The sequence below is a fragment of the Coffea arabica genome, chromosome 9c, assembly GCF_036785885.1.
Source record: "Coffea arabica cultivar ET-39 chromosome 9c, Coffea Arabica ET-39 HiFi, whole genome shotgun sequence".
NCBI lineage: Eukaryota > Viridiplantae > Streptophyta > Magnoliopsida > Gentianales > Rubiaceae > Coffea > Coffea arabica.
Genome location: NC_092326.1, coordinates 33,161,283 through 33,184,012, shown reverse-complemented (window position 1 = coordinate 33,184,012; position 22,730 = coordinate 33,161,283). Strand labels below are relative to the sequence as shown.

The window sequence follows — 22,730 nt, the reverse complement described above, 5'->3', positions numbered from 1 at the left end:
ATTTTTCTTACAGTTAAGAACTTTAAATTTAGAAAATTAAAAGCCTACTCTATTATATGAATTGGGGAGGGAAGTCATAACTTGTACCTATTACAAATGTTTGAGCTTTGCATCTTACAAGATTATATAGACAATAAGGTCTGTAATAAGTGAAATTAATGCATGAATGTACATCACTTTTGCCTCTTTAATGCACAAGCAACCATTCGGTGCTACAATGCTACAAAAGTAATGCTCACTCTATCCATTCATTAACATTACATTTTATGCTAAAGCCATTAATAGGACAAGGCACCTCTGCTACTTGATAATCGTTACTATATGAGCAATTATCATTTGTTGCTCTTTACTTTCGTCCCTTCCTCCCTTTAGAGGTTTGAAGGTTCAAAGTGGGGATGCTCTGTTCATTCCTGAAGAAATCTTGTGGATCCACGGTAGCCTTCACTTTCACCAATCTGGCAGGTTGAAGATGATCCCCGCCCTATGAGGAAATGGTGTTTCATTCTCAGGAATTTCACTCATTCTTCCACCATAAGAATTGAAAACAAGTCTTGTTTTTCCAAGTTGAACCATTTTCTTGAATAGTGATACTAATCATCTTTAGGAATGGGTTCTGTACATAATCTGATTTTCTCTTCAAGAAGATCAATTGATCAAAAGCCCTTCCTAATAGTACTTCCTTTGCTGTCCCAATCTTGTAGCTATACCACCAGAGCATCGTGTCAATCCAACTTGTTTCCAAACAATCACTTCTCTTCAATCCCAGTTAAGGAAATCCAATGTTCATAACAGAAATCAACCTGTTTGCATCTCCAAGAAAATGTCCCAAAAATGTCAATCTAATGATTTTGGACTCTTTACTTTTCCAGTATTTGGCTGCACAAGAACTCTAATGAACATATCGTTGTCAATTTTGTCAGCAACATTTTGCCATTTGTAAAGAACATCTGTTGCATTCTCTGCCTCAGTCTTCTGCACATTAAAAACAGTGTGAATTTCAGGCACTCTGACTAACCTGATTCTATATGCAAAAACAACACCAAAACTAGCACTACCACCATCTCTAATAGCCCCAAACAGATCTTCTCCCATTTCTTTTCTATCCAAAACCTGGCTGTTAACATCGATAATCTGAGCATCAAGAACATTATCCACCATCAAGCAATATCTTTGCAACAGTGAACCGTAGCCACCACCACTTATATGTCCACCAACTCCAACGATTGGGCAAAGTCCAGCCGGAAATCCAAGTATATTGCTCTTTACATTCAGGCAAAAACCACAACCAACAATGACAATATAAATAGAAAATATTGCAACACAAATTTGTGGTACTTTATAAGAATGCATTCTCACTAAAAGTCTAACAAATGTATTCTCACTAAAAGAAATAGAAAAACGTATTCTCAAATATCTGGTCCCATGATAAATTCTAGCATTAATCAATGCTAAAAATTGAAGTTTTCTATACTAGCTTAAGTCGTAAATTCTTTTTTAGTTTCTAATGTCATGCGAGAAGTCCTCGTTTAACATCTTGTCTACTTTATTTCTGTACCCTTTCTAGTTTCTACTATGCCTGGAGTCCTTTTAGCCACTGAAGAAGCGCTGAGCTTCCCCGGACCGAGCTGAACTGATGAGCTCGGGGTGCTGATGGGAGAGTTGGTTCTAAACCTGCAAAACAAACAAGAATGAACTAGAAGAGGGGGCCCGAGGGTTGTCCCCGAGGGCACTCCGACGGTCAAGCTAGTTTTCCGGTGAGTAGAGTTCACGGGAAATAGGAACAACCGAGAGTAATTTGCCAATAGTCAGCGTACCTTGTACAGTCGATGTGTGTCACCTTTTATACCTGCTAGGGGAGTCCGACCTCCGCACGTTCCGGAACCTGCCCAGAATAGCCCCCTATCCCGCATTCAGGGGGATCGTCCCCGACCTCTTCGGGATGGATCCTCGCCCCCTTCAGGAGCCCTAGCAACGCTGCTCAGGACGACCGCCAGGGGCCTGGGGCTCGGCCAGGCTTGGGCTGCAACGTGTCTAGGCCCAGGACGGGGCCTCTGCACTAGCCCCCTAGATTAGGTAGGGCTGTCAGGCAAACCTAATCTACCTTTGCCACGTGGGAGGCCAGCGCCGTGCACTACCCTGCCAAGGTCACCTCTGGTACAGTACTGTCACAGGAGCGCTGCGTCCGCGTCCCTTCAGTTGTCACGCCTTTTCGGTTTTCGTACCAGCATTAAATGCGTTCACATGGGGAACGGTTCAAATCCACGCAACCGTTTTCCCCCCACTCTTCCCCCCATAAATAGGGGTCACCAGATTTCAGTCTGTTCCGTTTGCCACTTCCCCTTCCTCTCGTGCATTTCGCATTCCCCTTTTCCCTGTGCATTCGCATTTCCATTTTCCAGTAACTTCCGGTGTCCCGTGCCCAGATTCCGGCGAGTCTTCCATCCTTCCTCTGCCTTGATCATCAGTAAGTCCCTATTGCGATTCCTTTTCCTTTTACAGTGTCCCCTCTGCCTTCCGCTACCTCCTGCTTTTTATGTCGGGTCATTCCGACGTTACTTCCACCGCGTCCCAAAGTCCGATCCGCCGTAGAGCCATCAGGATCTTCATTTCTTCTTCATCCTCGTCTTCACCTTCTCCTCCTCCCCCTTCCTCTTCTTCTGCTTCTAACCCCGACCTGCTTGATCCCATAGACATTATGAGCTCTCCCTCTGCCCACTCTCCTTCAGCCCGAGACGTGGAGGAGGCGGCTGAGTTCGACGCCTATATGGAGCAACGGCCCGCCTCTGTCCCTTCTCCCCATTCTCCACATGATTCCCCCGGCGGAGCCTAGGGAGGAGCTGGAGAGAATAGGGACTCCTCCGAGAGGACCCCTGACCCCCCGCAGGGGGATGCTCTTAAATTTAGCTACGGCTACCCTGACCACGAGGAGGTCACCATCTCACCCGAAACGGTGGCCGAGCTGGTCAGGTCCTACTCTATCCCTCCGACTTTCGAGCCAAGGGCTGCCAGGCCCGACGACCGAGCCAGCCGACCTCCCCCTGGTTTCGTAGCTATCTACAAGGAACAGCTGATCGGGGGGCTCCGTCTACCGATCCTTCCGGCCCTGGCCGAGATCCTGAGCTACTTTGGGCTCAGGATCACCCTGGTGCACCCTAACTCGATCAGGATCGTCATAGGATTCCTGATCTATTGCCAACTCTGCTCCATCCCTTACTCCCTCTCCCTCTTTCGAGCTGCTTTCGTCCTCAAGGCAGCCCTTATTGGGTGGTATTACTTCTGCCGCCGGACCGGGAACCAAGGTCGGGGGGACAAGGGCTGCCAGGACTTGTTCTATAAATTCCCCTCTTCAGTCAAAAACTGGAAAGGGGACTTCTTCTTTGTGAAATCCACCGGTTTTGACGCCACCGTGTGGAGGGTCGGGGAGGTCAAGACTGACCCCTACCCTAAGGACTTGGACTCTGAAACTCTCATCCAGCTGTTGAGCTCTAAGGTGAATCTCACTGCCACCAAGTTCTCCAGCAAGCAGATCTCTGCGGCCGGACTGATGGGGACATTGTCCGGGTCCCCCGGCGAGGTGGTGGCCTCCTCTGTCGACCTCGTCGCCTGTAACGCCGACCCTGACCCTGCAGTTCATTGCATTTGCATACATGTACATCTTCTTACCGTTTTGTCTTAGTTGACCCCGCGATGCTTTTTGCAGTGAGGAAGCTTTCCCAACTGCTAGGCGCACCCGCTGAGGAGGCTACCGCCACCCCCCAGCCAGAAGCTACCAAGGAGGTCTCTGGGGCGACCTCGACCCTGGGGGGCGGCCAAGCCCCCCAGAAGGAAACGCAGGACACCTCCTCCCCCTCCAAGAAGACTGCCAACAACACGAAAAAGGCGGCCGGTCAGAAGAGGGGTCAAGGGGACGAGCCCTCCCAGTTCAGAAAAAAACTCGCGCTGGTCCCTGCGCAGCCTCCCCCTCTTACCATTGTATCAGGGGGGCCAGTCCACTTGGGCGTTGGCTCCGCCGAGGAGCATGCTCGGGAGTCGCCTCCCCCGAGCTTGTGGCATTTTCGCTACATAGCTCCCCTGAAACCGGGTCAGGCCCCTACCATGCACGACCCCCGCCGCTTCTGTCCGCCCTGGGAGCTCTCCATCAACGACCGAGCCCAGTTTTCCGAGGTGGCTCGCGAGCTAATGGTGGGCTCGGTCCTCCCCCGCGACAGGAGGTGGATGGAGCTGGCCGACCCTTCCGAGCTCCTGGACGCGTATTACACCGCCCAGGCTCAAGTAAGTCTTCTAGCCCATGGGTCAGTTCTGCATCTGTGTCTTGGTTAGGTATCGCAACGTGCTGACCTGTTTTCCCTCCTCCTCAGGCCAACGCCGCTGGTGCTGCCCTGGCGACCCGCTTCTTCGAGCTGTCTCCCGACTTGAAGAAACTGCAGAAGAAGAATCAGGAGACGGAGAAGAGGCTTTCCCAGGCTCTTAAGGATGCGGACTCCCTTAAGGCCAAACTGGGTAAGGCCGAGAAGGAACTGAATACAGCTCAGGTCCAGCTCGCCTCCACCAGGTCGGAACTCGACCAGGAGAGGGCTGGTGTGGCCAAGCTGAAGGAGGACCACGCCGTCGAGCTCTTCGGCACCGTCAGTCGGGAGCGGAAGAGGGCTGTCAGGGAGTTCATCTCCTCTGAGCAGTTTGAAGAGGACATCGCCCTCCTTAACCTGCCCATCCTCCAGGTCGGCGCTACGCGGGTCCTGAACAAGGTGAAGAGCCTCGACCCTCCTGGCTTCAACTTGGCGGACTTCAAGGACTATAACCCCGCGGCCGAGGAGAGGCTGGACTGGCTCTTCGACGGGTACCGCAAGGGACATGCCCTGAAGGAGCTGGTAGGCCGAACCGACGTTGGAGCCGAGCTGGCGGAGGTTCCCCTGGAGGAAGGCGAGTCTCCCGGCAGGGCTTCCGGGAAGGAGCCGGTGGCCTAGGGCGGCGGCCACTCCAGAAACCCTTTCTGTCTTCTTATAAGGATGTGACCCTGCTCCAGTTGAAAATGCTCTTGAAGGTCCACCTGAGACGGAAAGGCTCCCCTGTTTGAATAGCCTTTACCATACGCCTCTCAGCATGCCTAGGGTATACCTTCAACTCCTGCTCCAGGCGGACTACCAGCAAGAAGAAGGGGGTCCGAGCTGTCTTCTTTTCATGGCTCGGCACACTCTGTAATAGATAGGCAACTCGGACATTTTGTAATAGATAGGTAGTTTGGAAGTTTTGTAATAGATAGGCTTTGAATGCGTATATGAAATTCGAAGAGAATTATTTTGCATTCCCGGCCTGCGACCAATTCCCGTAACCAAAGTCATGTGCCGACCTCCTGGGTCGAGCACCAAACGTATACCCTTGTTAGTCTGGCAATCACATTATCAAAGACAACCAGGTTGGCGAAGCCGTGTGCCAACCTCCCGGGCCGAGCACCGCTCCGTACTACCAAGGCAACGGGCCAACCTCTTGGGGCTGAACGCTAAACCTTAAGGATTTTCCCCGCCGACCTCCTGGGTCGAGCGTTGAACCTTGGATCCCCTCAGACCAAGAATAGTTTAGGATCCCATCAGACCAAGAATAGTCCATTCCGCGCCGACTTCTCGGGGCCGAGCGTCGGGCTCCCAGGTTCCCAAGCTTTTAACCCTTGCCGACCTCTTGGGGTCGAGCATCCATCGGGAAGTTTCTATCAGTGCCGACCTCTTGGGGCCGAGCTTCGCGCCGACCTCCTGGGCCGAGCTCTCTCGCATCATCCTTCCAAGTTTCCCAGTCGTGCCGACCTCCCGGGGCCGAGCACTTGCCTGGTTGCATTACTAGCCCCCTTAGCCACCCACTAGGACATTTAGTGAGGGAACGCTAAGTGTGCTAGTATAAGATACGAACTTAAAAGGAAAACAAATACAAGTGCAAATAAAAACGAAAGTCGAGCTTTTATTGAATGGTAAAACAAAAATTCGGATTTCAGAGAACAGACAACTGAACACCCTGGTCCAACCTATGCTACAAACAGTCGCAGATTGGAGAAGTGCCAAGTACGGGGTACCTCAGATCCATCCATCTTGGCGAGCCTACAGTAGCCAGATCGGCTCACCTCAAGGACCTTGTATGGGCCCTCCCAATTTGGGTCGAGTTTGTTGGAGCCGTGAGTTCGGCTAACCGAGTTCTTCCTTAGGACGAGATCCCCCGGCTGGTACTGCACAGTCCTTACTCTGACGTTATGATAGCGGGCGAGCTGGTTTTTGTACTTAGCCATCCGTACTGCTGCTTCTTCACGCTTAGCCTCCAGCATGTCCAAGCTGCACCGCAGCTCTTCTTCGTTGGTCGACGCAACGAAATTCTGTGTCCGGGGCGAGGGGAGACCAATCTCCGCGGGCACCACCGCCTCTACTCCGTAAGTTAAAGAGAACGGGGTCTCGTGGGTGGCCGTCCTAGGCGTAGTGCAGTAAGCCCAGAGGACACTAGGGAGTTCATCCAGCCAGCTCGATTGGGCTGACTCCAACCTAGTCTTCAACCCTTGCAGAATGGTTCGATTAGCGTTCTCCACCTGACCATTGGCCTGGGGGTGATCGACCTACGTGAAGTGCTAGTTGATCCCGAACTCGGCGCACCAGCTCCGGAAGGGGTTCTCAGCAAACTGGCGCCCGTTGTCGGATATCAAGACATGCGGGATACCGAAGCGGCAGACAATGTTCCTCCAAAAGAATTTTTGGATTGCTCTGCTAGAGATAGTGCCCAGGGATTCCGCTTCCATCCATTTCGTAAAGTAGTCGGTAGCCACCACGAGATGCTCGTACCTTCCCGGAGCTCGGGGGAAAAGGCCTAGGAGGTCTATCCCCCATTGGGCGAAGTGCCAGGGACTGTGGATGGGGATCATATCCCGAGCTGGCTGGTGACGCAGTGGGGCGTGCACCTGGCAAGCTCGGCATTTCTGTACCAGTTCTGCGGCATCTCGAAAGACGGAGGGCCAATAATAGCCCGAGAGAAAGCACTTTTTGGCCAACACCCGGAACCCCACGTGCGCCACACATATCCCTTCATGGATTTCGCGGAGGACGTAGTCACCCTCCTCGGGAGTCACGCACTTTAGCCAGGAAGACAGGTATGACCTCCTGTAGAGGGTTCTCCCAGCGTAGGCGTACTTGGCAGCTCTGAGCTGGATTCGGCGGGTCTCGATTTTGTTCTCAGGAAGGACACCCGAGCTGAGGTAGTCGATGAGGGGTGTCATCCAGGTGGCCGAGCTGTCTATAGTTAGGACCCGGACCTGATCGATACTTTTCTGCTTTACTACCTCTACCAGAACTTCTTTTCTCAAGTGCGCGAACGAGGAGGATGCCGTCTTCGACAGGGCGTCCACACGCTTGTTTTGCGATCTTGGCACCCGCTCAATGTCAAAGGTATCAAATAGGGCTGTTGCCTCCTGCACCTTGGCCAGATACTTCTTCATGACCTCCTCCTTGGCCTCGTACTCCCCGAGGACTTGGAGGACGACGAGCTGAGAATCGCTTCGGACTTGGATCTCGGTTATACCCATCTGGTGGGCTATCCGTAATCCCGTGAGCAGGGCCTCGTACTCGGCCTCATTGTTGGACGCGGGGAAGTCAAATCGGAGAGCGTAGGTCAACTCTTCCCCGGTGGATGAGATGAGTAACAGACCCGCCCCGCTACCTTCCTTGCTGGAGGCCCCGTCTACAAACAACACCCAGGTCTCCTTCGGCCGTACCTCCTCGCGCAGGGAACTTAGCTCGGTTAGGGTTAAACTAGCCCCCTCAGCAAGGAAGTCTGCCAAGGCCTGGGCCTTGATGACTGTGCGAGACCGATAGCCGATGTCATGTTCGGCCAGCTCGACGGCCCACTTGGTCATCCTGCCCGAGACTTCGGGCTTGGTGAGTATCTGCCGTAGAGGCTGATCGGTTAGGACGACGATGCTGTGGGCCTGGAAGTAAGGTCGGAGCTTCCGGGCAGCGTGCACTAAAACCAGGACTAGTTTTTCAGGTGGCGTGTACCGCGTCTCCGGCCCTTGTAGAGCACGGCTGATAGAGTATATTGGCCTCTGAACCCCCCTGTCCTCCCGTACCAAGACCGCGCTAACGGTTTCGTTGCAAGTAGACAGGTATAGGAACAGGGTCTCCCCCTGCTCCGGGGCCGTCAGAGTGGGTAGCTCTGCTAAGTATGCCTTGAGATCGGCGAAGGATTTCTGGCACTCCTCCGTCCATTGGAAATCTTTAGGCGCTTTTAGAATGCGAAAGAAAGGCAGCCCCCGGACCGCGGAACGCGAGAGGAATCTGTTCAGGGCGGCCACCCTTCCTGTGAGCCGCTGAACCTCCTTTACATTTCTCGGGAGGGGCCATGTCCATGATGGCTTGGAGTTTATCCGGGTTGGCCCGGATCCCATCCCGGGATACCAAGAACCCCAGGAACCTTCCCAACCTAACTCCGAAAGTACACTTTTTCGAATTCAGTCGCATCCGACTTTCCCGCAGGATGCTAAGGATCTCCCTCAGGTCGGGGACGAGCTGCTGGTCTGTCCGGCTCTTGATGATCATGTCATCTACGTAAATTTTCATGCTCCTGCCGATCTGGTTCTGGAACAGTTTGTTGACCAGGCGCTGGTAAGTGGATCCAGCGTTTTTTAGACCAAACGGCATGGTCCGGTAGCAATAGGTTCCCTCCTCGGTGATAAACGAGGTCTTCTCCCGGTCCTCCTTAGCCATTTCTATCTGATGGTACCCCTTGAAAGCATCCAGAAAACATAAGACATCAAATCCCACAGTAGAATCTACTAACCTATCGATTCTCGGAAGAGGAAAGCAGTCCTTTAGGCAGGCTTTGTTGAGATCCGTGAAGTCCACGCACATCCTCCAGGTCTGGTTCTCCTTCTTTACCAGTACCGGGTTGGCTAACCAGGTCGGGTAGTAGACCTCCAGGATGATCTTGGACTCCAGCAGTTTCCCGACCTCCTTCTTGATCACCTCGTTCCTTTCTGGGGCGAAACTCCTCTTTTTCTGCTTGACTGGCTTGAAGCGGAAATCCACGTCGAGGTGGTGGACTGCCAAGTCGGTCGGGATCTCGGGCATGTCATCCACCGACCAAGCAAAGACCTGGGAGTATTCCCTTAACAGAGCCTTCAAGTCCTCCTTCTCCTCGGGGGGCAGCAGCGCGCCTATGCGGATCACCTGGTCTGGCCGATTTTCTCTCAAGGGGAATTCCTCGATTTCATCCTGGGTGCCCGGCTGCCGGGTTTCATCCCCCGGGATGTAAGGCTCCAGACAGGTCATCTGGGCGACCACCCTCTCCGGCCCGCGGAGAGTGGCCAAATAGCAAGCTCTGGCTACCTCTGAATCACCGTGCACCTCGGCTATCCCTCATGGAGTAAGAAAGTTAACACTGAGATGGAGGGTAGATGGAATAGCTCGGAGGGCGTTCAGAGCCGGCCGACCCAGGAACAAGTTGTACGAGGATGGCTGCTTGACCACCACGAAGTTGACAGGGATGGTCCGGCATTTGGGGGCCTGCTCTACCGTGACCATCAGGGTGATCATTCCCTCCGGATTAATGGGCGGCCCGGTGAAACCCACCAGAGGTGTTCGAACCGGGGTCAGTTGGTCATCCTTCAATCCGAGCTCCTTGAACACCCGATAGAACATAATGTCAACCGCGCTACCTTGGTCGACATACACCTTCTTCACCCGATAGTTGTTGGTGACAATGTCTATCATGATGGTCTCGTGGTTCCCGGACGCCAGGAGGACCGCATCCCTTGGTCCGAAGGTGATATCCTCGTCCATGCGCAAGTGTTTCAAGGAGTCGTCCCCCTCGGGGGGTGGTCGCTTGTTCTTCCAAACTGTATGACTGTCTTCCCCCGTGGGGCCCCCGGTGATGGTGTTTATCACTCCCGCCAAGTTCTGGGTGTCCTGGTCTGGAGAGTGGTCCCTAGGAGCGTCACGCCGCTCAGGGCGGTCGTGACGCTGTCCCTCATGCCGGTCTCCATAGTAATGGCGCCCGGACTCCTGGCCCGGCCGGCCATGGTGTACGAACCGCCCAAGGAAACCGCGCTGGATCAGATATTCGATCTCCTTTCGCAGAGCCCAACATCCCTCCGTGTCGTGTCCCACGTCGCGGTGAAAGGCACAGTACCGGTCCTGGTTCCTTTTGTTCCGAGGTGTCCCCATCTTTGGCGGCCGATCTCCCAGCCCTTCCGCCTCCATAACGGCCAAGATCTGAGCTCTAGGCCATGTCAGAGGGGTGTAGCTCTTCTCCGGGAGTGGCGGCGGAGCAGGGGCCTTCTCCTTCGAGAGCCGATCAAAGACGTTCTTCTTGGCCGAGGCGTCCTTGCCCTCTGGGGGGTTTGTCCGACCCTTCCGATCTCCGAACTCCCGATCTGACTCCTTCTTCAGGCGGCCTGCCTCCTCCGCGTTAGCGGCCGCCTGTGCCCGGGTTAGGAGCTCCTCCAGGTTTACGGGAGGCTTCTTGGCCAACTCGTAGAAGAGCTCCTCTATCCTGAGCCCGTTCGTGAAAGCGACCATTACCACTTTTTCATCTTTGTCCCTGACCTGCAAGCTCTCCGCGTTGAAGCGGGTCATGAAGTTCCTCAGCGACTCGTCGGGCTTCTGGCTGATAGACATCAGGTGGGTGGCGTTCTTCGCATAGGTCTTCGAGGAGACGAACTGGGCGACGAACTGCCTAGCCAGCTCGGGGAAACTCCGGATAGACCTTGGTGCCAAGCCTTGGAACCAGAGCTGAGCTTTCCCCTTCAGGAACATAGGGAAAGTCTTGCAGCGGATCTCGTCCGCAGCAGTTTGCAGTTGCATGTGCGTCAGGAAGACCGAGAGGTGGTCTTTCGGGTCAATGGAAGCGTCATACATCTCGATGCTCGGGATCTTGAACCTCCGGGGTAGGGGGTAATCCTCTATCTCCTTGGGGAAGGGCGAGGTGGAGTAGTTGTCTTCGTACAACCGCGGCCGCAAGATCTGCTTGAGCTCGTCTTGGACAGGCCTCAAGTGAAGGTGGTCGCGCGGTCGACTCTTGGCAGACCGGGCTGGAGAACGGTCAAGCCCATTTCGCACAGGCCTCCTCGGCGAGGGGTCCCTCGGCCTACTCCCCGCGGACCTGTAGTGGGAGTACCTCTCGCTGTCCCCGACTACCGAGGCTCGCGGGCGAGGTGGAGTCCGTGGCCGTTTCCTTCTAGGGGGTTGGTCGCGTGACTCATCCTCCGAGGGGTCGAGGAGTGGCTCTTTCTCTTTTCCCTTGGCCTTCGAGGTTTACGGGCCTCCAGCCCCCACCCCCTCCTTCGCCTGCCGGATGATGTCTTCCAGCATAGGGAGGTTCTCCGCCACGAACCCGGGATGCCTCAGCCTCTCTTCGCTGGGACCCCTCACCGCCTCCAGGGCCGGTTCTCTCTGCCGTTCGCTTGGATCGCGTCCTGGCCATCAACACAATCTCAACTACCTTACGGTTTTCACAGACGGCGCCAACTGAAGAAGCGCTGAGCTTCCCCGGACCGAGCTGAACTGATGAGCTCGGGGTGCTGATGGGAGAGTTGGTCCTAAGCCTGCAAAACAAACAAGAATGAACTAGAAGAGGGGGCCCGAGGGTTGTCCCCGATGGCACTCTGACGGTCAAGTTAGTTTTCCGGTGAGTAGAGTTCAAGGGAAGTAGGAACAACCGGGAGTAATTTGCCAATAGTCAGTGTACCTTGTACAGTCGATGTGTGTCACCTTTTATACCTGTTAGGGGAGTCCGACCTCCGCACGTTCCGGGACCTGCCTAGAATAGCCCCCTATCCCGCATTCAGGGGGATCGTCCCCGACCTCTTCGGGATGGATCCTCGCCCCCTTCAGGAGCCCTAGCAGCGCGGCCCAGGACGACAGCCAGGGGCCTGGGGTCGAGGCCCAGCTCGGCCAGGCCTGGGCTGCCACGTGTCTAGACCCAGGACGGGGCCTCTGCAGCCACATTGAAAATCCACATCTACAGATCATAAACATCGTTTTTCAGAAAGTGAAGAAAGATAAAATGGCAATTTGTCTTCTCTTTCTTTTTTTCGTATTTCCTTTTATGAAGAAACGTGATGATTCTTACAATTTCTTTTCCTTCTGTGTTACTTTTTATGTATGATTTTGACATCTACGACGTGGTCATCAGTAATCATATGGGCTGTATCATTAGCAAAATAACCCTAGTTTTGCAAATCTAGAGAAGAAGCGAATCACATAGAAAGAGAGAGGATATAGTGGAACGAAAGCTTACCACGATATAGCAGAATCAATATAGCGATTTCACCCACACGATGTTGGGGAGGAGAGAAGAGGGAGGAAAGGCCTGGAGGGGTTACGGGTGAAGTGTTGGGAAGAAGAGGCGGCACCGACGGTGGTGGTGGTGGCAGAAAACGCTAGAGTGATTGCTCACGAGAAGAGAGTAAGAAGGCAGCTTTGTATTTTTTTTAATCCAGCTTTATAGTTGACCCGTTTTGGAAGCTTTTACCCATTTAAAGTCCGCGTGTTGACCGGAATGGAAGTTTGGCCGTGGAATTGGAATTGGAATTCTTTGGTCCAGCCAAAGAATTGGAACCATGGAATTGGATCGATTTGGAATTGCAATTCGATTCTAATTCTACAGGAAAGATAGTACCAAACACAAGAATTGAAATTGGAGCCAATTTCAATTCTACACTCAAATTTCATGGGGAACCAAACATACCCTTACAGTTTTCCAGAAATTATTTTCAAAAACCCTCCTAGCCAAGTTATTTCCAAATGTCTCGGGAATGCAGTCTTGCATTATTAACAATTCCAGGCAGATACCATGTTTCCATAACTCATAAAAAAGCATCAAGTTGGCTTTAAGTCATAAGAATATATTAGTCGTAAGAATAGATTATTTAAGTCGTATATTCAAATCCCACGATTAATGTAAGAACTATCTTGGTAAGCAAAATTCTATCGATTCGAGCACTTGTATTAACGGGTGATCAGTAAGAGACCTATGGTTCAAAAATTTCTCACGAGGGTAACTAAAGCCGAACCCATCTAAATATTTTCCTTAAAAAAAAAAAAAAAAAAGGAACACCTGTTGCCATCTCCTTCTTGTAGCCCACCAGTCCACCACCATTGATGAATCATTCATTCATTCGTTTCCGCCAGTGTATAAATTCACTGAAAAAAAAGGACTTCATCCTCCTCCTCACCCTCCTCCAACCTCGCAAAATGTGGCATAATTCACCAGAAGTAACGCTCCCTCTGACATATAATAAGATTGACTTGGCTGATTTCACCCTTCACTGGTGGTTACGCAATGCTCCAATAGAAGTCCACTGGTATTACTACTTTCTGAAGAAGAAGAAGACGACGATGCCAGTCTTCACGTCACTCACCGACACACAAGAAAATCCAAATCAGTGCAATAATCTAAACAAAAAAGAAGAGATGTATAACAGCAGATGGGTACCCTTCCCGCCTCACCACAGCTGCCTGCCTTCACTCCTCTGTTTCCACCTGATTCCCTACTTAAAGCCGTCTACTTCTACTACTGAAATTTATACCCGCCATTAAAATTCCAATTTATTAGTATTAATTACTTACCATTTGAATATCCTCCAAGTAAAACTACTATCATTTTTCTAAAACCAAAAAAAAAAAAAAAAGAAAGCAGAACGAAGCAGCTAAATTTCAGAAAATGAGAGGAACAACGACAATGGTGTTGTTCCTGTTCATAATTGTTTTTCTTGCCACCGTTTTGACGTCGTTCGCTGCCAATGTTACGTTCGATCACCGTGCTTTAGTGATGATGGCAAACGGAAAGTTCTGATCTCTGGTGCCATCCATTGCCCTCGTAGCACTCCACAAGTCCGTACAGCTCTCCTCCCCTGGAGTTCAGTTTCAGACATATTAGTACTAATTTTTACACGCATTTACACGCTTTTTGCAAACTATTCATGTTAAGTGTGTGGAAATTTATTGGAAACATGGAAACGCAGATGTGGCCGGACCTGATTCAGAAGTCTAAAGATGGAGGTTTGGATGCCATCGAAACTTACGTCTTTTGGAATTTGTACGAACCGGTTTGAGGCCAGGTCTCATCTTTTCGGATTTCTTTCCAATTATGCTTTGCTTCAGCAGAAATTTTATGTTGGTCTGGAATAACTATTGGGCATGCCTAGTAGAGCAAAATACATAGGCAGAAAAATATTTTACATTTCTAGGATTTTTGTGCATATTATGTTTGTAGTTTTTTCTCTTTCTAATTATGTTTTGCTTGAGGAGAAATTTTATGTTGGATCGGAGCAACTACTCGGCATTCCTAGCAGAGCAAAATATAGAGGCAGACAAATATTTTACATTTCTACGATTTTTGTGTATATTATGTTTGTCGTTTTTTTCTCCAATTACGTAAGAAACATCATAAATTAAGTTTGACAATAAAAAATAATAAACATCATAAATTAAGTTTGACAATAAAAAATAATTACACCTTGGAATTTGGTAAGATATCTTAATCTCGACGGAATTTGCATATCATTCCGAAAAAGTGAAAATAAAGGAATCCTAACGTTTAAGAAAAAAAAATTTTTCTTTCCCCATGCAGTATGACTTCGAGGGAAGGAAAGATTTGGTTAGCTTTATTAAATTGGTGAAGCTAGCTGGTCTCTACGTTGTGCTGAGAATTGGTCCTTATGTCTGTGCTGAGTGGAATTATGGGTAACTAAAGATTCTCTTTTCCTTTTCTTCGAATATTCACCTGGATTCAAGTGAAAAATGCTTGAAGTTTTTTTTTTGGATTAAAATTTTGGTCCCATTTTGGGAAAATGAAACACAGGATTTCCACTTTGGTTGCATTTTATACCTGGGATCGAGTTCAGAACCAATAATGAGCCATTTAAGGTGCATACTCTAGCTCATTCATTACATTAATTTACCTGCATCTTGCTGCTTTGAATTTGGTTAATAAGCATAGTCTTTGTTTCAGGTGGAAATGCAGCGATTTACAACCATGATTGTGGACTTGATGAAACAAGAATCTCTATTTGCTTCCCAAGGCGGTCCAATAATCTTCCCTGAGGTTGATTAAGAAAGCTGACAGGAAGGGTATCTACTGTCAGGGGGGAGAAAATGGTGTAATTTTTCAAAGGGCGAATAACATCTGATAATATAACAACATAACAAAAGTGTGGGCTAATTTCTTGTAACAGAAACTGTTATCAGATTACGGGCTCTGACTTTCGATAGAAAGTGAAAAAGTAAAATTTAAATTTATTTTTACTCATAGCAAAATTGACTTGGGCCGTGTTTAACCCACGCGCAGGAGAGCGGGGGGCAAATCCATCAATTTGTACTGAAATGGCCCAACTCAAGCCCCCTCACATGCACGCGAGCCGACACTTGTTGCCAACTAAACACAAGCTTAATAAATGAGTAAGTATTATAAAAGATGAAGAACCTCTTTAGCTTTCCGATGTGGAACAAAACTTTTGAAATACTCCTATTTTTTTACAACAAATACTGGGGTAGTCTGGACCATGTGCCAACAGAATGATGCTCCTGATCCGATTGTGAGGACCATTCTTCCACTTACCTATGGTGGTTCAATTGAAAGGATAGAAATTTGAGAAATTTTAGGAGCCCTTTTAATGGAATGCATCCCTGAAAATTGTGACTTGTATATGACCTTCATATAAATGCAGATTAACACATGCAATGGATTCAACTGCGACCAATTTACCCCAAATTCTGACAATAAACCAAATATGTGGACTGAGAATTGGACTGGATGGTATGATTTCTCTGTTTCCTTTGACATGCATTTGTTGCTTGAATTGCATGCTGATATCATCTCACTAACTATCATCTGATGTTTTCGTCTTTGGGAAAATTTTTGTGGTTTGGTACATCAGGTTTCTTGTATTTGGAGGGGCTATACCCACCAGACCTGTAGAGGATATTGCATTTTCTGTGGCACAATTTTTCCAGCGAGGTGGTACCTTCCAGAACTATTTTATGGTATTTTATGATTAACGTAATTGTGACTAATTGTGATTTTGACAAGTAATCCATTTCATTCCCTTCCTTGATTTCAGCCTGATGTTTTTAGTTATAATTTCATTGACTATTTTCAGTATCACGGTGGAACTAACTTTGGCCGGACCAGTGGCGGACCAGTTATTTCAACAAGCTATGATTATGATGCTCCACTAGATGAATACGGTATGCTTATTTCATTACTTTGAAATTTATTATTCTGCTTGTTAGTATAATTATCTTGGTAAATATGTCTCAACGAGCCAATCCAGCATGTAAGCATGGACAATCAGTGATCTGGGATTCACTGCACAAGAAGCAGCCTACCGTAAATGATGTATGCATGCCATTGAGAGTCTTGGACGCCTTTTAGCCAATATTATATATATTGAGGAAAAGAGAGAGAGTTTAGCTTATTAATATCCATATCCTAACTGATTATAGTAGAAGTCAGGAGAGAGTTGTACTCTTCTTTGGAGTTGTGCATCAATGCATCAAATGCTTACTATTTGCAGGTCTAATAAGACAGCCAAAATGGGGGCACTTAAAAGATTTACACAAGGCCATAAAGCTTTGTGAAGAGGCAATGGTAGCAACTGATCCAACTATTACTCCTCTTGGCCCAAATATGGAGGTGAATATTGAACAATTACAGTGGATAAAGTATATGGACCTGTAAAAACATTTCTGCTGAAGTGAAAGAGCTGATTGTATCCATCTGAACAGAGCAATTTTTGTATGAAATGTTCAAGATCTTTGAACAACAATCTTTTACTTCTACCTTTTCACTGATGAGGTCTTTTCGAAACTGTTTTCTTTCTTTAGGCCAGTGTTTACAGTACAGAATCAGGGCTATGTTCTGCTTTTCTTGCCAATTGGGGTAGCCAATCCGATGCCACTTTCGACTTCAGTGGAACTTCCTATAACTTGCCTGCATGGACTGCGAGCATCTTACCCGCCTGCAAAAATGTGGAATTCAACACTGCAAAGGTTCGCCCACAAATTACACTACTACCTGTCTTGCACTTGTTTGGAAGGGTGCAGGAGCAACTAAATATGGGTTACACAGCCCCAGTGATTGTTTAACGTCATTTCATCACCTGTCATCATGACAGATTAATTCTATGAGGACTCTTTCAAGATTTACCCGGTCTTCAGAAGATGTGGCTACTGGTGCATCTTTCTCAGGTTGCAGTTGGGTTAATGAACCTGTAGGTATCTCAAGCCAGAATGCATTCATGAAGCTTGGTTCAGCAGAGCGAATAGGCACTGCTGGTGATAAAAGTGACTATCTCTGGTATTCTGCAAGGTAACTAACTTGGTAGATCTGTAATTGCTTTTAGTAGACTTCTGTAACATTTTGGTATAACCAACGAATCTCTTGAACCATTTTCTGCAGTATCGAGATTAAAGGAAATGAGCCTTCCCTTGAAGATGGTCCCAGACAGTTTTATATGTTCAGTCGCTGGGGCATGCTCTTTATGCTTTCATCAATCCTACTTTTCGGTTAAATAGAGATGATTGGAATTCTAATTGCCATGAAGAAGCTCCAAGTACTAGCTGAGAAGCTGGATGAAAATGCTTACACGTTTTGGCCTCTGTCCTCCCTTGATTGACTCTGAAGATCTGAGGAAAATTCGGATTGAAATAATTATAGACGATATAAGACACCTAAGAAATTAAACCAAGGTGATGCAGCACAAGAGAAAGAGAACAAATAGATGAGAAAAAAAAAATCTTTGCTTTCTTGATGTTTCTTTTCGATCATTCTTTCTTAACCACCCTTTTAAACTCTATGACAGAAGCCACCCTCAAAGTGGATGGTACCACTGAATAGCTTCTTCTGGCAGAAGGTCAATTCCGTGATGCTACTGGAAACAATCCTCATTTGCTGCTAATCTATATGTTGTGTAAAGTTTATATTGATGCATTAACATGTATACCGAAATAGGAATGCTGGACGTTATGTAGGATACATCATGTATGCCAGAGTAGGTATCTTTAGAATGCAGAACTAATGTGTATGAAATAATAGTTTCGTAGTAGAAATGTAGACCACTCCAGGGTCTAGCAACTTATTTTATTTGTAGTGTTGAAACTTGTATTCAAAACAAGAGCATCACCAAAATGTTACAGAAATATATTAGACGTGTACTCCAGCCAAAAGAAGTAATCAGAATTTTGGATCACCAAATTAGCATTGGAGATCGGTAATCCATCACATTTTGGAATTACTATACCCGTTACCACTTTGTTAGCCTGTTATTGTTCTCTGGTAACTTGGGTCATAAGAGGACCAGGTTTCAACTCAAACTGCCAGTAAAATATATTTCTATGCTCTTGAACACAATGGTGAGATAAGTAGCAATAGTGCTTGGAATCGCACTGTAAGATGATTGACTATCTTGTAGGAAGTATGAAAGGCAGCAGTGGCAATGCTAAAGTTGCACTGGAAGTCCCCATCTCCCTCATAACAGGAGAAAACCCAATTGATCTCTTGAGTTTGACAATGGGGCTTGAGGTACAACCTTCCTTTCACATGTATGAAAGTTTTTCTGAATGCAAGGATAATGCCACTCGGCACTACATGCTATGCAGAGTTTGGTTCTTCTATAGTGACTGAACATTTCTGTATTCATCTCTGCTTGGGAAGTAGCATATTAGCTTACACACTATTTTCTGATACAGACCTCTAATGACTTTCAGAACTATGGAGCCTTCTTTGATTAGCAGGGGTTACTGGCCCAGTGCAGTTAAAAGGTTTCACAAATGGCTCTATCATTGATTTCTCCTCACAGCTGTGGACTTATCAGGTTATTTTTGTTTACCATTTAGGATTCCTGCTCAATTTAAGAGAATCGCCGTCCTCTTTTCAACTTCTTACAGGAAATTACTATCTCTGTGGTTCTAGATTGTTGTCTTGGCAAATTACACAACCCAAGTTAGACAAACAAGATTTTCTTCTGTTGATCATTGAACACAACATGATTGCTGTCTGCAAAGTAAACTAACTTCTTTCAAGGATCGATGTCTGATATTGGAGTCCTTCAATGCAAAGAAAGGGGAAGAGATAGGGTTATCAAGTGGAGGTTCTTCACTTTGGGTATCACAGCTTGCTTTGCCTAAGAAACAGCCATTGATATGGTACAAGGTAAAATATTGTATATCTCAATGCATCTTTGAAGGTTTTTATGATCATAAGAGGATCTATTGTGAGGCTTATACAATAGTAATGGACTGCCTTCAAAGCTGTGGTACTCAGTTAACTAGATTAAGAGTTCTATCATTAGAACTTTGTAAGCAATGAAGTGGTCATTTCTATTTAATCTAAACCTGCTAATAAATGGGAAGGTGAAGATTCGCTCACATAGTATTTTTTATTTCAAGTCTTCACCATAAGACGATGAGGCATTATATCTGAAACAGTGCAGTTCTTTCCCAGTAAAATCTGGTTTGCTGTGTGATATCCCCTGACACAATTTCTCCCAAACTTCAGTAAAATAAGTTGAGATATTTTGATGGTGAGACATGCATTTTCTGTAGTTATACATAATGTTATCAGTTAAAGAAAAGAAACATGCTTCTTCTTTGTACCCCGAGAGAGCTTCATTACTTGGTTCACATTCAATGGAATTCCTTGAATATATATTGTTATAACGGCACCAACAATAAGATAGCGGCCCCCCCTCTTGCCTTAGACCTCTCTGGCTTGGGAAAGGGTGAGGCATGGGTGAATGGACATAGCATTGGCCGTTATTGGCCTACCAGTAATGCTCCAAATGAAGGTTGTACAAGCTCTTGCAACTATACACGAACTTTTGATTCTAACAAATGTCTCAAGGATTGTAGAAAACCATCCCAAATTCTGCAAGTATCTTAAGTTATTCTAATACATGGATACAGTTAGAATGTTCTTCTAATCCATTAAGTGCAGCTACCATGTACCTCAAGACTCGCTAAAACCGAGTGGAAAAGTTCTGGTGCTGTTTGAGCAAACGAGAGGGGATCCAACAAAGATATCTTTTGCAATGAGACAGATAGGAAGTCTATGCTCACAAGTTTCGGAGTCTCATCCAGTTCCGACAGACATATGGACTTCAGACCAAGAGGCAGCCAAAAAGGCAGGACCAACAATGTTGCTGGAGTGCCCTTCTGCTAATCAGGTCATTTCTTCAATCAAGTTTGCTAGTTTTGGAACTCCAAAGGGAACCTGTGGTAGTTTTAGCCATGGTAAATGCAGCTGCAAGAATGCAAAATCCATCATTCAGAAGGTAAATCTTTCCTAAAATATAAAACATGATTATTCATCAATTGCAGCTAACATGATGTTTCTGATGAAGATATATCATTTCACTGATTCGGCAATATTTGTTCGTGCAGGCTTGCGTTGGGTCAAGAAGATGCAACATTGGTGTCTCAATTGCTACATTTGGTGACCCTTGTGCAGGCATTACAAAGACTTTAGCTGTAGAAGTTTCTTGTGCTTGATAGGTTCCTGCACCTTACAGCATTGGCTATTGGAACAAAAGCAAAAGCATTGTCCCCGCGTTAGCTAGATATGAACTAATAGTTCCCCTCCCGTATGGTCATCAGTTAAAGCCAGCGTCGCACTTCATATTGCAACTTCTCTCCTCGAAGATAAACAGTGGAGACCATGAAAACAGTACATTAATTATCCAAAATCAGAATCTATAATCAGCTAAAATAATCAACGGAGAACAAGCCCATAATGACAAAGGACCTTGGCTTTTGGCTTAAGAAAATGCCCTTTTCTTGCTTCTTTTACACGAGCTAACAGTAAAGAAACAGTTCTTTCTGTTTGTTTGGTTAATTTTCGTAGAGTTGCAGGTATTAGTGTTTGACCAATAAGATGAAGATTCCTTTAGACTTGCAAAATTAAGTCTATCAGAAGCAAGAACGCATTGAATTTGAAAAACAAAAAAAAATTCTTCTTGATTAAGGCAACAGAAATCTAAGCTGGAAGGTTTTGTAATTAGTAATTCTAAACTTGCCTGTCTTGATTGGTGAAGTAGTGAAAATTTTCAACCAGGGATGAACCTGTTGAGACCCTTGTTTGATAAAAGACGCGGAAGTAAAAGTAGGCTAGTCGATCACAACAAATCAAACACACATCCTCGATTGGGGCGCTATATCATTACTTTATCTCTGTCGTAAACAACAAACTTGTCATCTTAGTTATGATAATATTCATTGAAAATGAGCCATTCATGCATCTACTTTTACATGTTGTCCTACTACTAATTATAGGAAAATATTTTGCTAACATTAGTTAATATCGACAAGCCTTAATTCTACTGTTATCACACTGCAATGCACTCAGAATATCAACCGGTTTGTTCCATTGGAAAATTATTTGGAAAAAATTTTTAGAATAAGATTGTAGTATTTTTTACAATGTGATATATGTTAGATGGAAATATAATTGAAAATATAAAAATATTATTAGAAGATATATTTATGATGCAATAGAAAAGCATTTTTTAAAACAATTAGTATCCAAACAAACACGTTATGCCTCGAGAATAATAAAATCCCTGGTATTGATAGGAATGAAAGTTAAATTGCCCAATTATGCGTAGGAGGCACAGCTTAGAGTTCTGATAAAGGTCAACATGCCAAGATTAAGAAAAGTAATTAGAAAAACTAGCATACATTAGGAACCTTAATATCAGTAGTTTGGAAGATTCAGCATATGCATGGATTGGCCGTCCATTCTCGTGGTGACTAGCTACTAGTAAGTGGTAACTAAGAATCTAAATTAGGCTTTTCTTGGTTTGAACTTATAATTAAAAAGGAATGAATTGCAAGCAAATTAAACAAGCTGTATTTATTCTCCCCTAATCACTTGTCCCATGTGCAAATGCCTGCTTTCCAGTTGCTTGACAAGCAAAAGTGTACCAAATTTGCGGGTACGATCCTCCACGTTTCTGCTTAATTCAGACTGATTTTTATCTTGCTAATATTTTTGGGTAAATTTTGTATACACTTATAGTATATACATAAGTAGAGTTGGATGCATGCCACATATGCAAAATATAACATTCAATTTTAAATCGTAATTAATTGTGATACATCCAACCTCACTTGTGCATTCACTTGCATTGTATATAAACTTTATCCATATTTTTATACTTCGGATCGGTCAATCAGGGACTACCTGGAGCATGCATGCAAAAAATATTTGGGAAGGTTTCTAACTTGGTTGCTAAATGTGACATACAACTGAGAATATATACAAAGACAAATAGCAAATTTCTAGCCTAATATTCTGGAATACAATGCTAATTCTATCCTTATCGTACAATGTTAAATCACTAATCATATGGGAATACAAAACTAATTCTATCCTAATTGTATAGAAATATAGCAGGAATTAGATAGCAAAAATATAGAAGAAAAAAGTAGGAGTGATCAGAGAGAAAAAAAGAGTGATATATGCTAACGACACCCCTCAAGCTAGAGTGTGGAGGAATGAAACACTAAGCTTGCATAATGATCAATGAAAAAGATCATGACCAAGCACTTTGTTAAGTAGGCTAGCAAGCCAATCGTCTGAACAGATGAAATGCATACAAACCTCATTGGATAGAATCTACTCACAAACAAAGTGACAATCCACCTCAATATATTTGTTATGCTCGTGAAAAATAGGATTGGCTGTAATAAAGTACAACTTGATAGAGATGC

At 46.3% G+C, this 22,730-nt stretch overlaps 1 long non-coding RNA gene and 1 pseudogene across 1 annotated transcript; one reads left to right on the top strand and one right to left on the bottom strand.

Moving 5' to 3' along the window:
• Window positions 1–221: 221 nt before the first annotated feature.
• On the bottom strand, window positions 222–12,628 carry LOC113709111 (uncharacterized). The gene is made up of 2 exons (XR_011821203.1): window positions 12,259–12,628; window positions 222–1,260 (listed from the first exon to the last, which is right to left on the bottom strand). It is a non-coding gene; the product is annotated as an uncharacterized lncRNA (long non-coding RNA).
• Window positions 12,629–13,683: 1,055 nt separating this feature from the next.
• On the top strand, window positions 13,684–20,510 carry LOC113708984 (beta-galactosidase 8-like; annotated as a pseudogene).
• The last annotated feature ends 2,220 nt before the right edge of the window (window positions 20,511–22,730 follow it).